This window comes from Bos grunniens, chromosome 4, assembly GCF_055505025.1.
Source record: "Bos grunniens cultivar Pamir isolate PY7600 chromosome 4, Bosgru_T2T1.0, whole genome shotgun sequence".
NCBI classification, from domain to species: domain Eukaryota; kingdom Metazoa; phylum Chordata; class Mammalia; order Artiodactyla; family Bovidae; genus Bos; species Bos grunniens.
Window position 1 is genome coordinate 31,242,963 of NC_141168.1, and position 13,968 is coordinate 31,256,930.

Consider the following 13,968-nt stretch of genomic DNA (forward strand, 5'->3'; position numbering starts at 1 on the left):
TTCCAACTTTAAATGGGTGTCTTGAGTGTTCTTAATTTAATAGAGTATCTAAATAACATTTTGAGAAATCTGAGTAGGAGGTGCACTGCAGCCACATAAATACACTTGTCACATTGCAATGGAAGCTGATTGCTTAAGTGGTTTAATAGTACTCGTAAACATTATCAGCACGTCTGTCACATCTCATTATGAATTATGCTTTGTTTCTCCAGTTCTAAAATTACCCATTTGAGGTTCCTTAATAACCCCAGAGTGACCATTTTCTGCTGTTAGATTTCTGTCTTCTCCCTGTGTGAACGCTCAACTCTCACCCTGGGTTTATTGTCTTGAGAACAAATCAAATGAATAACTAACTGACCAAAACTGACAGGTTTTATAATACTGTAAACATACACACTTAGTTAAAGAGTTCAATAACTTTCTGGATGTGCATTTTTTTTAATTTGCATTTATTCTTTGTGGCATTTTTTTCCTGGGCCATAAGTTTTTGTTTCTCCAGTTTCTTCTGGGGTATCTTTTTCTTCTGTTCAACCTCTTCCGGTTTAGGAACAATCTGTTCTTTTTCAATAAGGAAAGTCTCAATGTGGCAGGGAGAGCTCATGTAGGGACTGATCCGACCATGAGCTCTGTAAGTCCTGCGGTGCATCTCGAGAGCTTTGTTCACCAGGATGTGCCCAGTGCCCAGAGAATCGATATCTAAGCCCTTAAATTCAGCATTACTGTCTGCATTTTTGAGCACGTGCAGTAAAAATTCAGCACTCTTTGGGCCACCAGCCCTTTATCCAGCACCAGTTTAGCCTTGGCTTACCTACCAACTGCACCACTGCAATGATGAAATGGTACACATTGCTTCTTTAAAGTGACATCCTTCAGATACTTGGTAGCTTTCTGGATATGCATACCCTTAATGGCCAGGATGGTTTCACAAGTGTTCTTCAGGTGAACATGAAGATTGAACCTCTTGAATTGCATGATTTGGTGGGGGTTTTTGGGTCAAATGAATAGCACACTATTTTTAGAGGTCACCTCGGGCTGCTTCCCAGGTGGCGCTAGTGGTAAAGAACCTGCCTGCCAATGCGTCAGACATAGAGATGTGGGTTCAGTTCCTGGGTTGGGCAGATCCTGTGAAGGAGGGTATGGCATCCCACTCCAGTATTCTTGCCTGGAGAATCCCATGGACAGAGGAGTCTGGTGGGTTCGCAAAGTGTTGAACACAACTGAAGTGACTTAGCACATGTTATCAGGTTGCTTACTGGAAAAGCTCTGGATGTGTATTTTTTAAGCAAACATATTTTGAGTATTTCAGAGTTGCACCATTGGGTTTTACTGGAGCATACGCATGTATGAGATACAAGATAGAAGTCTATTCCAAGTCACAGTGGAGCTCTGCTCTACACCTGCATGCTCGTTGATGGACATGGAGCTCACAAGTGGGACTGTTGGAACGTCTTGATGGAATTTGCCAATATCATTATACTACAGTTGTAAATGAAAGGTAGCCTGGAATAAGACACGTATCAAATATGTGCACTAAGACTGTATGTCAGCAGAGCATATTGTTGGGCAGAACATGTCCAACCCAACGTTATGACTATTGGCAAATGCTCTATGAGTGACAAAGTAAACTTTAGGATCCCAAGATATATACACATGACTGAATAAATTACTGTTTGGTGCAATTTGTATTTCTTTAATGACAAATGTTAAATGATCAATTATTAATTGTCTAATAAATCAATGAATTAAAATGGTAAATTGTAATTATCATTAAATAATACCTTATAGTCAATAATTTTACTCAGAAGAAGAATAAAAAATTATAAATGCATTTATACTATACCTAGAAGTTTATAGAAACGTTTCATTCGATCACAGCCATAGAATGACGTAGCCACAGATCATGAGTCATGAAATTGTCAATTTCATAGATTTAGACAGTCAAGTGTTGGCAGTTTCATCTAGCTCAGCCTAAGAGTTGAGAAGGCCAAAACTCCAAATGATTAAATGATTTATACAAGCTCATACAGTTTGCACTGACAGAGCCCCCTTTGATCCAGTTTGTCTATGTGCACCTCTCTTGGCCATTCGACTTTCAGTGTTCAGTCCTGTCCAGCGTCTCCGTGACAGCTCCAGCTACCTGGCAGTTATACCGCAGTCAGAGGCACCTGAACACAGAAGCACGCTCTGGTGGGACACAGGGATGCACTGCAATCTATTTCATGCCTGAATCACTCCAGTCGGCATCAATCAATTTTCCTCCCTTTCAATAAGGTCTTGTCCTTGGTTATACATCCCGAGTGAACAATGAAGCAGTCAAGAGGAGAACTTACCCCACTTTCTTTAGAAACTAACTGACTAGTATATTAAGGAGTATATACAGGAGCAAACTAACCAAGTCCATTAAAAGACAGAGCTCATATACACATCTTTTATATGCCAATAAAATTGATTTTAATTAGTGTTCTAGATGTGCTCACCGAAACATTGAACTATTGTATGATACATATATCTCCCCACTATGCCATGGTATTTGAAGCAAGGAACAAAAATAGCCTTGGGTCTTATCATAATTCATTTCCTTATTTTACTATAGGTTTGAATTCATTTGCCATAGCCACCTTCCTTGTTTGCTTCTTTGCCCTAGTAGTTCAAAATGCATGATATTAAAATAAATTAATTTGAGACTGAAATTAGAAAGAATAAAATTGTTTTGTTTTCCTCCTAGGAGATTCAGGTATATATGTATTATAATTTCTTTCTCTTCCTTTTCTTTCCAACAGTCTCCTGTATATGCAGCATTTTAGTGATTGTTTTATTTTGAACTAATAAACAAAGACCTAATTTGGCACAGGTTAGTGTCACCCCGGTGGAAAGATGTTAGATCATGTCAGTCATGATTTCATTTTCTGAAAACAACTTTACAGATCCATTTCTATTCTGCAGTGGCTACTATCATCATTTTCTTTCCTTTATCTCACTAAGATTTTTATCTCTTGGTATTTGTAAGGACCAAAAAATAAATGTTTCCATTAAAAAAATTCATTTCAACTGTAACATGAGGAAATAATAGGCTTTTGAAAATCCTACAAAGATATAACGTTTATTTTAGTTCTCCTTTCGTTTTTACATCTAGCCCGACAGAACTAGTATTGCAGAGCTAGATGTAAAAAAAAGAAATAAGAAACTAAAATAAATTTTTTTTTTAAAGGATATTAAGCCCAGAGCCTAAATAGGGTACGTATTTTATTTCATGATTGTAAGAACATCAGATAAGTTGCCAGATGGAATGTTGATTTCATTAATATAGTTTCCAAATTAATATAGTCATGCTATCATGATAGCTGATAATATGGAATTACATGGATGTGACTTGAATTGGAAATAACATCTAAAGCAAGATTTGGCAAACTACAGCTCATGGGCCAAAATCAGCCTGCTGCTTGTATTTGTAAAGAGACACACTTATTGGTTTGTGTGTATTGTCTATGGAAGCTTTCGTGCTACAACAGAATTGAGTTGCAACAGAGATCATATGAGCCACAAAGCTGAAAATATTTACTATCTCACCTATTTATCCTCTTAACTCCAGATCTATAGCAAAAGTATTTCAAAAGAAATCCTATGAAATGACTTCAAGGCAGAAGATAAAGATGCAACCCTATTTTACATCTAAATTAAAAGGCAGGTAAGAAATCTTCCTAAGGTCATGGCTAAACTGGCATTCTTTTAAAATATTTGCAATTCAAAGAAAATTGCTAAGAAGAAATGGGCGAGTGTATGAAATGATGCAGTCAGTAGAGCATTGCTTTATAAATAATCTTACTGGACACACTCATCTTTCAGTCGATAGTTTCAAGGAGTGGTATGTTTTACTGAAAATATTAAACTAATAAAAATTGTAAACTTTGGTGATAAAGTTACAAATTCCTTTATTCTAACATAAAGCTCCCTGCTAACTTAATTGTCCACTGATTTTGATACCAATGTATTAAGGCATTTGTTTTGTTTATTCCAAGTCTTCAGGGAAGTTGGAGTTTGTATTAGTCAAGATAGACTAGGTTATGGTGCAGCAATAAACAACTTACTTCCAAATGTTAGTGGGCTCAAAACAAAGGTTTAAACCCTGTTCAAAGTGCACTATACATCTCGTGACTCCACCCAGGTTCTTGTCCTCCATGTGATGGTTCAGCGTTCCATCTCCATATCAACCCATGCTACCATGATTACAGCAGCCAAGGAAGAAAGTTCTGAAATGTCTCCAATGGCAATTAAATGTGTCTGCCCAAAGAAGACACATGTCACCTGTCAGTTCAGTTCAATTGCTCAGTCATGTCCGACTCTGTGACGCCATGGACTGTGGTACTCCAGGCCTCCCTGTCCATCACCAACTCCAGGAGTGTACTCAAATTCACGTCCATTGAGTTGGTGATGCCATCCAACCATCTCATTCTCTGTTGTCCCCTTCTCCTCCCACCTTCAATCTTTCCCACCATTAGGGTCTTTTCAAATAAGTCAGCTCTTTGCATCAGGTGGCCAAAGTATTGGAGTTTCAGCTTCAGTATCAATCCTTCCAATGAAGACTCAGGACTGATCTCCTTTAGGATGGACTGGTTGGATCTTCTTGCAGTCCAAGGGACTCTCAAGAGTCTTCTCCAACACCACCGTTCAAAAGCATCAATTCTTTGGCACTCAGCTTTCTTTATAGTCCAACTCTAACATCCATACATGACTACTGGAAAAACCATAGCTTTGACTAGACGGACCTTTGTTGGAAAAGTAATGTCTCTGCTTTTTAATATGCCATCTAACTTGGTCATAACTTTCCTTCCAAGGAGTAAGCATCTTTTAATTTCATGTAATTGAAATTAAATCACCATCTGCAGTGATTTTGGAGCCAAAAAGATAAAGTCTCTCATTGTTTTCATTGTTTCCCCATCTATTTGCCATGAAGTGATGGGACCGGATGCCATGATCTTTGTTTTCTGAATGTTGAGCTTTAAGCCAACTTTTCCACTCTCCTCTTTCACTTTCATCAAGAGGCTCTTGAGTTTTTCTTCACTTTCTGCCATAAGGGTGGTGTCATCTGCATATCTGAGGTTATTGATATTTCTCCTGGCAATCTTGATTCCAGCTTGTGATTCATCCAGCCCAGGTTTCTCATGATGTACTCTGCATATAAGTTAAATAAGCAAGGTGACAATAGAAAGCCTTGACAGACTCCTTTTCCTATCTGGAACCAGTCTGTTGTTCCATGTCCAGTTCTAACTGTTGCTTCCTGACCTGCATACAGATTTCTCAAGAGGCAGGTCAGGTGGTCTGGTATTCCCACCTCTTTCAGAATTCTTCACAGTTTATTGTGATCCACACAAAGGCTTTGGCATAGTCAATGAAGCAGAAATAGATGTTTTCCAGGAACTCTCTTGCTTTTTTAATGATCCAGCGGATGTTGGCAATTTGATCTCTGGTTCCTCTGCCTTTTCTAAAACAAGCTTGCACATCTGTAAGTTCATGTTTCACGTATTGTTGTACCCTGGCTTGAATACATCACCCGTGTTCATATTCTGTTTTCAAAACTAAGTCATATGGCCGCTTCTAAGCTTAAGGTGAAAGTGAAAGTGTTAGTTGCTCAGTTATGTCCAACTCTTTGCCACCCCATGGACTGCAGCCCACCAGGCTCCTCTGTTCATAGGATTCTCTAGGCAAGAATACTAGAGTGGGTAGCCAATCCCTTCTTCAGGGGATCTTCCTGACCCAGGGATCGAACTCATGAAAGGCTAAATATACTCCTGAGGAGTATAATTACCCCCATGTATCCAGAATGAAGATAGGAAATTTTGAGAAGCAGCACAATAGTAGTTTTCCATATTTTCCCTCAACTTCCTCTCACCAACTCCCAGGAGTGTCTTCAGAATATCACATATTTAGCCTTTCATGAATAAGAATGAATCGGTGGGGAACCTGTTGGTATTCAAAGTATATGCATGTAGGTTGATGGTACTGTTGCAGAGGTTAAACTAGATTTCTGAATTCTTGGTTGTTATGAATTTCATTTTCATCCCACTAGTCTGCTTCCTTTAGTAACCAGTGTTTGATAGAAAGCAAAGGCCCTTTTCTGACTGGGTTCCCAGTGAAACAACTAATTTGAAATAAAACTATTATTGTACACCTACAAACCCAGCTTCAATGAAAAGCAAAACAAAACAAAACTGAACTAATTGCTTCTCACTCTGAATTCCACACAAAGAACATTCCAAATCATTTTCCCCTTGTCCTTCAACCCAGGGTCAACTCTAAAAGCCATCTCTCCATTTCCTTCTTGGCTAACTCAATTCCTTCTTATCCTCTGTATGTAGGAACATAAGTCAACATTTTTGCTCCAGTGGCTTTGTTGTAACTCACATTTTTCCTTTGTTTTTTCTCTGTGAACATTTTTGTCTCTGCTGCTCTCATGGATCGACAGTTGGGTTACAGACCACGTATCTACACCCTAACCCTTCCCAGGTGGCTCAGTGGTAAAGAATCTGCCTGCCAATGCAGGAGGTGTAGAGACTTGGGTTCGATCCCTGGATGGGGAAGATCCTCTGGAGAAGAAAATGGCAACCCATTCTTGCCTGGAAAATCCCATGGACAGAGGAGCCTGTAGGGCTACAGTCCATAGGGTCACAGAGTTGGACACGACTGAGCACAGCACAGCACAACCCTTACCCCAGTGTGATGGTGTTTGGAGGTGGGGGCCATTGCAAGATACCTAGGTCATGAGAGTGAAGCTCTCATGAATGGAACTAGTGTTCTCATATGAAGGGGCCAGAGATATAGCTCACTTATCCTTCTGCTATGTGAGGGTACAGTGAGAAGTCAGCCATCTGCAATGTAGGTGAGAACACTCACCAGAACCTGACCTTGTGGGCTCCATAATCCCAAACTTACAACCTCCAGAACTGTGAGAAATAAACGTTCTTTGTTTAAGTAACCCAGTCTATGATTATTTGTTCTGGCAGAATGAACTGACTAAGGCTGCTTTATCACAAATATGATGAACTTCCCTGTAGCTTATACAGTAAAGAATCTGCTTGCAATGCAGGAGACCTGGGTTCTCTCCCTGGGTGGGGAAGATCCTCTGGAGAAGGGAATGCAACCCACTCAAGTATTCTTTCCTGGAGAATTCCATGGACAGAGGAGCCTGGTGGGCTACAGTCCATGGGGTCACAAAGAGTCAGATATAACTGAGCGAGTAATGGCACCCCACTCCAGTACTCTTGCCTGGAAAATCCCATGGACGGAGGAGCCTGGAAGGCTGCAGTCCATGGGATCACTGAGGGTCGGTCACGACTGAGCGACTTCACTTTCACTTTTCCCTTTCATGCATTGGAGAAGGAAATGGCAACCCACTCCAGTGTTCTTGCCTGGAGAATCCCAGGGACAGGGGAGCCTGGTGGGCTGCCGTCTATGGGGTCACACAGAGTCAGACATGACTGAAGCGACTTAGCCGTAAGCACATACATATATCATAAATGTATAACATCATATAATATTCATGAGATAATGTTAGTCTTCTCACACACAACAGGAGAAAAGCTATTCATAATGGTCATTATATTTATGACATCACTTTTAGTAAGATTTTGTTAGAACAATGGGTGATTTTAATTTTGGAGTTTTTTCTTTTCTATAGTACAGATGGAAATAATGGATGGTGGGCTCTGTGTACCAAACTTATTAAACCTCTCTGTGCCTATCCCTACCCATTCATACATGTTTGTAGTGTTCATAAAACTTTCCTTTCCCCAAATCTCTTATGTTTTTCTCTGATATGATGAGTTTTTGTTTGATTCTTTTCATGTATACACATTGTAAAATGGTCCTCAGTTTCCTTCACATTAAATTTCTTTTCCTAAAAATAGCAAACGAAAATGCTGACTTAAAAATAATCATTGCCATGTATGGACTAAAGGTTAATTCTGGAATTCCACAGCATATGCAATTCCCTATGCTTTAAATTGAGATCTCTCACAAAAAATAAAAAATACATTTGAGTTCTTTTGGTCAGTAGGATCCTCAGTTGTTAGTAAGTCTTACTATATTCGGTTTAATTTCTCACTTTACGGATCATACATGGGACAGAGCCCACAGTAATTGTATCTCTATTCTGCTGTTTAGTTCTCAGCACTTCAGTATCAACTGAGGTCCCTCATTAATCTCATATATCCCTTTCCCAGTATCCAATTTGGAAAGGACTAGCCCATCTGAAACTAAAAATAGCTATCAGTTGATTAATATCTTGCAGATGTCTGAAGGGGCAGTAAGTACAGCCCAGCTTCAAAATGGTGTCCAGAATTCATAAGTCTTTGTCTTGCCATTAGAGCAGATCAATGACCATCACGTGGGCAGTGAGCATAGGCCTGACAGTTTCTATTAACACTGGGTGTTATAGATGATGCCCTCTCGCACCCAAATATTCATGTGATTCACAGTTGGCATCTTGCTGAAGATTAATGGCACAATGTGAAATGATGGGTTTCTGATGGATTTCACTGATGACTGTTTTTTGACTATTTCACTTAACATTCTTCTTCAGCTGGAAATTCACCAGCTTGAATCACTGAACTCATTCAGTACAACAGTTTAAATTTTCACACATTTACCAGCCATATCTTTTTAAAACTTTCTTTCCTCTAAAACTGTGAATCAAAGAAATAATTTTTCCCCCTCATCTAGTCAATGGAAATTGTTCTTTTGTAGGTATAAATTGTTGGCTGTTTCAAGTTTCAATTCACTATAGGGTATACTTTACAATGTAAAAAATTTGTATAACATACTAGTCATAGGGTAGCCATAAAGTCCCATTCTTAATCATTTGAAGGAATATGAAAGAAAACAAGACAACAATGAGAAAAAGAACATTTTCGACATTGGAATTGAGTGTTCAACAAAAATAAAAACAGAAGTTTAAAATTAAACCAAACCTTTTAGTAAAACTTGAAGATTTTAGTTCTGGCTTACTATCTTTTACAGTACTCTTTGTTTTATGATGCTTGTTGGCTAATTTCGATATAACCACATATGATATTCTGGCCTCTCATTTCCTTGACTCTCAATAATGTCTTTCATACAACCTCAGTCACTTACTCCCATATTTACACCTGGATATTGAATTCTCTCTCTCTCTCTCCTGGATGATACTTCTTACCCTCACCTCTTCTTCACATGGCCAATTCTGCTTCCACTACCCTCATTTTGTGATGAAAACCTTGATTCTTATTTTATGGATTACAGAAACAAACTAAAAAACGCCTTCCCCAAACTACATGACTCCCTCTACTCATGTACATCATCACAACCTACCTACCTCCTGTCTTCCCATCATCACTATGGATCCATCATCCCCATCATCACTGTGGATCCATCGCTCTGGCTCCTAACTGAACAGCTATTTCTGTTGAGCACTACCTCCCATCCTCTCTCACCTAGTTAGTTGCTTTGACTGTCATGTCCTCTCTCTCCCATCCATTTTCCCTCTCTGCTATATCATTACTTTAAATCTAAAATGTGTTGTTATTTCTCCTTGTTAACAGAAACAACCATCTCTTAACCCTACTTCCTCTCCCAATGACTGTCTTTTTAAAACAAAGCTTTTCAAAAGTGTCGTCTATAATCTAATCCATTTCTTCCCACTATAACTTTAACTATAGTTAAACCCGCTATAAATAGGCATTTTTTTCCTTCCATGCTACGAAAAGTTTTCTTGTTATGGTCACCAACAACCTCCCCATCCACTCAATGAGCAAATCTCGTTGGGTCTAGCCTCATAATACATCCAAAATTTCATTGCTTTATATCACTTCTATTGCTATCACCCTGGTCAGGTCACCTGGCCTGTAAACCACCTGGATTACTGTAATAGTCTCTCAACATGTCTCCCTGCTTCAACCCCCCATGACAGCCTCTCCCTTATAACACCTGTTTTCAGCACAACAACATGATTTGTTAAAAAGTAAAGTCAGCTCAGCACCATTTAAAATGTTCCAGTGTTTCCTGTCTTCTTCAAAGTAAAAGTTGGTGTCCATATAATAGCTGGTGGGGTTGGATCCCCCTCCTTGACCTCATTCTGCTACTAATCAATCTCTCCTTTGTTCATTTTACACCAGCCTCTTGGATGTTCGTTGAACATTCCAGAGCACTTAGGCCTTTCATTTTTCATCCTTGTTTTCTCTTTTGAATTTTCTTAACATATATATTTTATTGAAGTATAGTTGCTTTACAAGGTTTCAGGTGGACAGCAAGGTGATTCAGTTATACATATACACATATACTATTTTTCAGATTATTTTCTATTATCGGTTATTCAGATCAGATCAGATCAGATCAGTCACTCAGTCATGTCCGACTCTTTGTGACCCCATGAATCACAGCACACCAGGCCTCCCTGTCCATCACCAACTCCTGGAGTTCACTGAGACTCACGTCCATCGAGTCAGTGATGCCATCCAGCCATCTCATCCTCTGTCGTCCCCTTCTCCTCTTGCCCCAATCCCTCCCAGCATCAGAGTCTTTTCCAATGAGTCAACTCTTCGCATGAGGTGGCCAAAGTACTGGAGTTTCAGCTTTAGCATCGTTCCTTCCAAAGAAATCCCAGGGCTGATCTCCTTCAGAATGGACTGGTTGGATCTCCATGCAGTCCCAGGGACCCTCAAGAGTCTTCTCCAACACCACAGTTCAAAAGCATCAATTCTTCGGTGCTCAGCCTTCTTCACAGTCCAACTCTCACATCCATACATGACCACAGGAAAAACCATAGCCTTGACTAGACAGACCTTTGTTGGCAAAGTAATGTCTCTGCTTTTGAATATGCTATCTAGGTTGGTCATAACTTTCCTTCCAAGGAGTAAGAATCTTTTAATTTCATGGCTGCAGTCACCATCTTTAGTGATTTTGGAGCCCAGAAAAATAAAGTCTGACACTGTTTCCTCTGTTTCCCCATCTATTTCCCATGAAGTGATGGGACCGGATGCCATGATCTTCGTTTTCTGAATGTTGAGCTTTAAGCCAACTTTTTCACTCTCTACTTTCACTTTCATCAAGAGGCTTTTGAGTTCCTCTTCACTTTCTGCCATAAGGGTGGTGTCATCTGCGTATCTGAGGTTATTGATATTTCTCCCGGCAAACTTGATTCCAGCTTGTGCTTCTTCCAGCCCAGCGTTTCTCATGATGTACTCTGCATATAAGTTAAATAAACAGGGTGACAATATACAGCCTTGATGAACTCCTTTTCCTATTTGGAACCAGTCTGTTGTTCTATGTCCAGTTCTAACTGTTGCTTCCTGACCTGCATACAAATTTCTCAAGAGGCAGATCAGGTGGTCTGGAATTCCCATCTCTTTCAGAATTTTCGACAGTTTATTGTGATCCACACAGTCAAAGGCTTTGGCATAGTCAATAAAGTAGAAATAGATGTTTTTCTGGAACTCTCTTGCTTTTTTGATGATCCAGCGGATGTTGGCAATTTGATCTCTGGTTCCTCTGCCTTTTCTAAATCCAGCTTGAACATCAGGAAGTTCATGGTTCATGTATTGCTGAAGCCTGGCTTGGAGAATTTTGAGCATTACTTTACTAGCGTGTGAGATGAGTGCAATTGTGCGGTAGTTTGAGCATTCTTTGGCATTGCCTTTCTTTGGGATTGGAAAACTGACCTTTTCCAGTCCTGTGGCCACTGCTGAGTTTTCCAAATTTGCTGGCATATTGAGTGCAGCACTTTCACAGCATGGTCTTTCAGGATATGAAGTAGCTCAACTGGAATTCCATCACCTCCACTAGCTTTGTTCATAGTGATGCTTTCTAAGGCCCACTTGAGTTCACATTCCAGGATGTCTGGCTCTAGGTGAGTGATCACACCATCGTGATTATCTGGGTTGTGAAGATCTTTTTTGTATAGTTCTTCTGTGTATTCTTGCCATCTCTTATTATCGGTTATTACAATATATTAACTATAGTTCCCTGTGCTATACAGTAAACCTTTGTTACTTGGTTCATATCTATTTTTAAATTAGAAATACATATATATAAATACTATGTATAATACATATAGTCTCGAAAACATGAATTTTTGCTAAGCTTATGATATTTTGATTCCACTTGTTTGATTTAGTATGAATAGAATGCTAGATTTCTAATGCCCTTTTTTTCTTTATTTTTGCCTAGAATGCATGCCCCTATGTAGTTCACTGGGCTCACTACCTCACTTTCTTCAGGTCTTTGATTAAATATCTCCTTCTTGTTAGAGTCTTTCTTGACCATTGTTTAAGTTTGCCCCCACCCCCTGCCATTCTCTCCACCTCACTCTCTGGCCTAATTTTCTCAACATTTATCATGATCTGGAATAGTGTGTATTTTACCTTATTAAAATCTGGACTCATGTTCCACCACTGCAGTGTTAGCTCAAGGAGGGCAGGAATTCCAGTCATTTGTCTTTGTTACTGTAGCCCAGCCAGACAGCGCCTGGCACAGGGTAGGCCTTTAATAAAATATCTTAAATCATAAATGAATGGTACTTCACACTGCGCTTGGTTGGAATTACATGGCAGATATGACAAAATGACTAAGGCGTTTCTTTAAAAGTGTTTCCTTCCACACTCCAATAGGAAACTCTGTTACAAAACTGATTGGTCAGTTTTGTCAATCATTTATCTGTCTTCCTAGGAATGGAGAAGGCGATGGCACCCCACTCCAGTACTTTTGCCTGGAAAATCTCATGGGCGGAGGAGCCTGGTAGGCTGCAGTCCATGGGGTCGCTAAGAGTCAGACACGACTGAGCGACTTCACTTTCACTTTTCACTTTCATGCATTGGAGAAGGAAATGGCAACCCACTCCAGTACTCTTGCCTGGAGAATCCCCAGGGACGGGGGAGCCTGGTGGGCTGTTGTCTATGGGGTCGCACAGAGTCGGACACAACTGAAGCGACTTAGCAGCAGCAGCAGCAGGAATGGTTTGGTTTCATGAGGGCACATGTGGTGATTTTAAGTTTTATGTTTTTATCACCTGGAAAAAGGGTGTATGCAATAAACATTTTTTGAATGAGTCAATATGTCAATGAACAAAGGATACTTTCGTGGACAGCAAAGACCTAGCTCTTTCTGTGTTCTGTAAGCCAAAACCCTGACTGATGATCGAGGCTCTAACATCTTTTTCAATAGCGTCATGAGGATGATAATGCCTCAAATTACTCTCTGATCATAAAGAACAATTCTATACTTCTCTGAAACTAGTTCAGAAATGAATATTGCAGATAATCTCAGTTGTCCTAGGAATCAGGTGTCTCCAAATGAATTAGATTTTTAAATAAGTAGAAACAGAATTAGTTTTCAAGGTTACCTTTAGTTTCCTTACTTGGTCACAAACTGCTAATGGGTGATTTCCTAATGGGTGATTTCCTAACATCATAATCGTCATCATCGTCATTTACACATACCAATCAGAAGCTTTTCAATTTCTTTAGCAAATACTGAACATTTGCTACCCTGGCCTTTTAGACTTTACGGTGATAATGAATTGCTACTATGATACAGAATGGGGTATTTTTTAAATTAAAGAAAAAATCTTTATTGAGATATAATCCCCATACTATGATGCTCAATATTTTGAAGTATACATTTCAGTGCTTTTTTTTTTTTTTTAGCATAGTCACAGAGTTATACAACCACTTCCAGAATTTGAGACTATTTTGACATTCCCCCAAAACTCCAGCACCCAGCCACTCCTCAATCTCTACTCACCTTATCCCCAGGAAACCACTAACCTTCTTTGTGCTTCTGTGGAATTGTCTACTGTAAATGTTTCATATAAATGGAATCAGATTATATGTTGTCTTTGTGACTGGCTTTCCTCATTTATTATAATGTTTTCAAGGATAATTTATATTTTGGCATATATCAGTACTTTATTCCTCCTTATTGCAGAATAATAGTCCATTGTAT

At 39.4% G+C, this 13,968-nt stretch overlaps 1 pseudogene; it reads right to left on the minus strand.

Moving 5' to 3' along the window:
* Nucleotides 1–213: 213 nt before the first annotated feature.
* LOC147373882 (large ribosomal subunit protein uL22 pseudogene) lies at nt 214–1,419 on the minus strand (annotated as a pseudogene).
* Nucleotides 1,420–13,968: the final 12,549 nt, after the last annotated feature.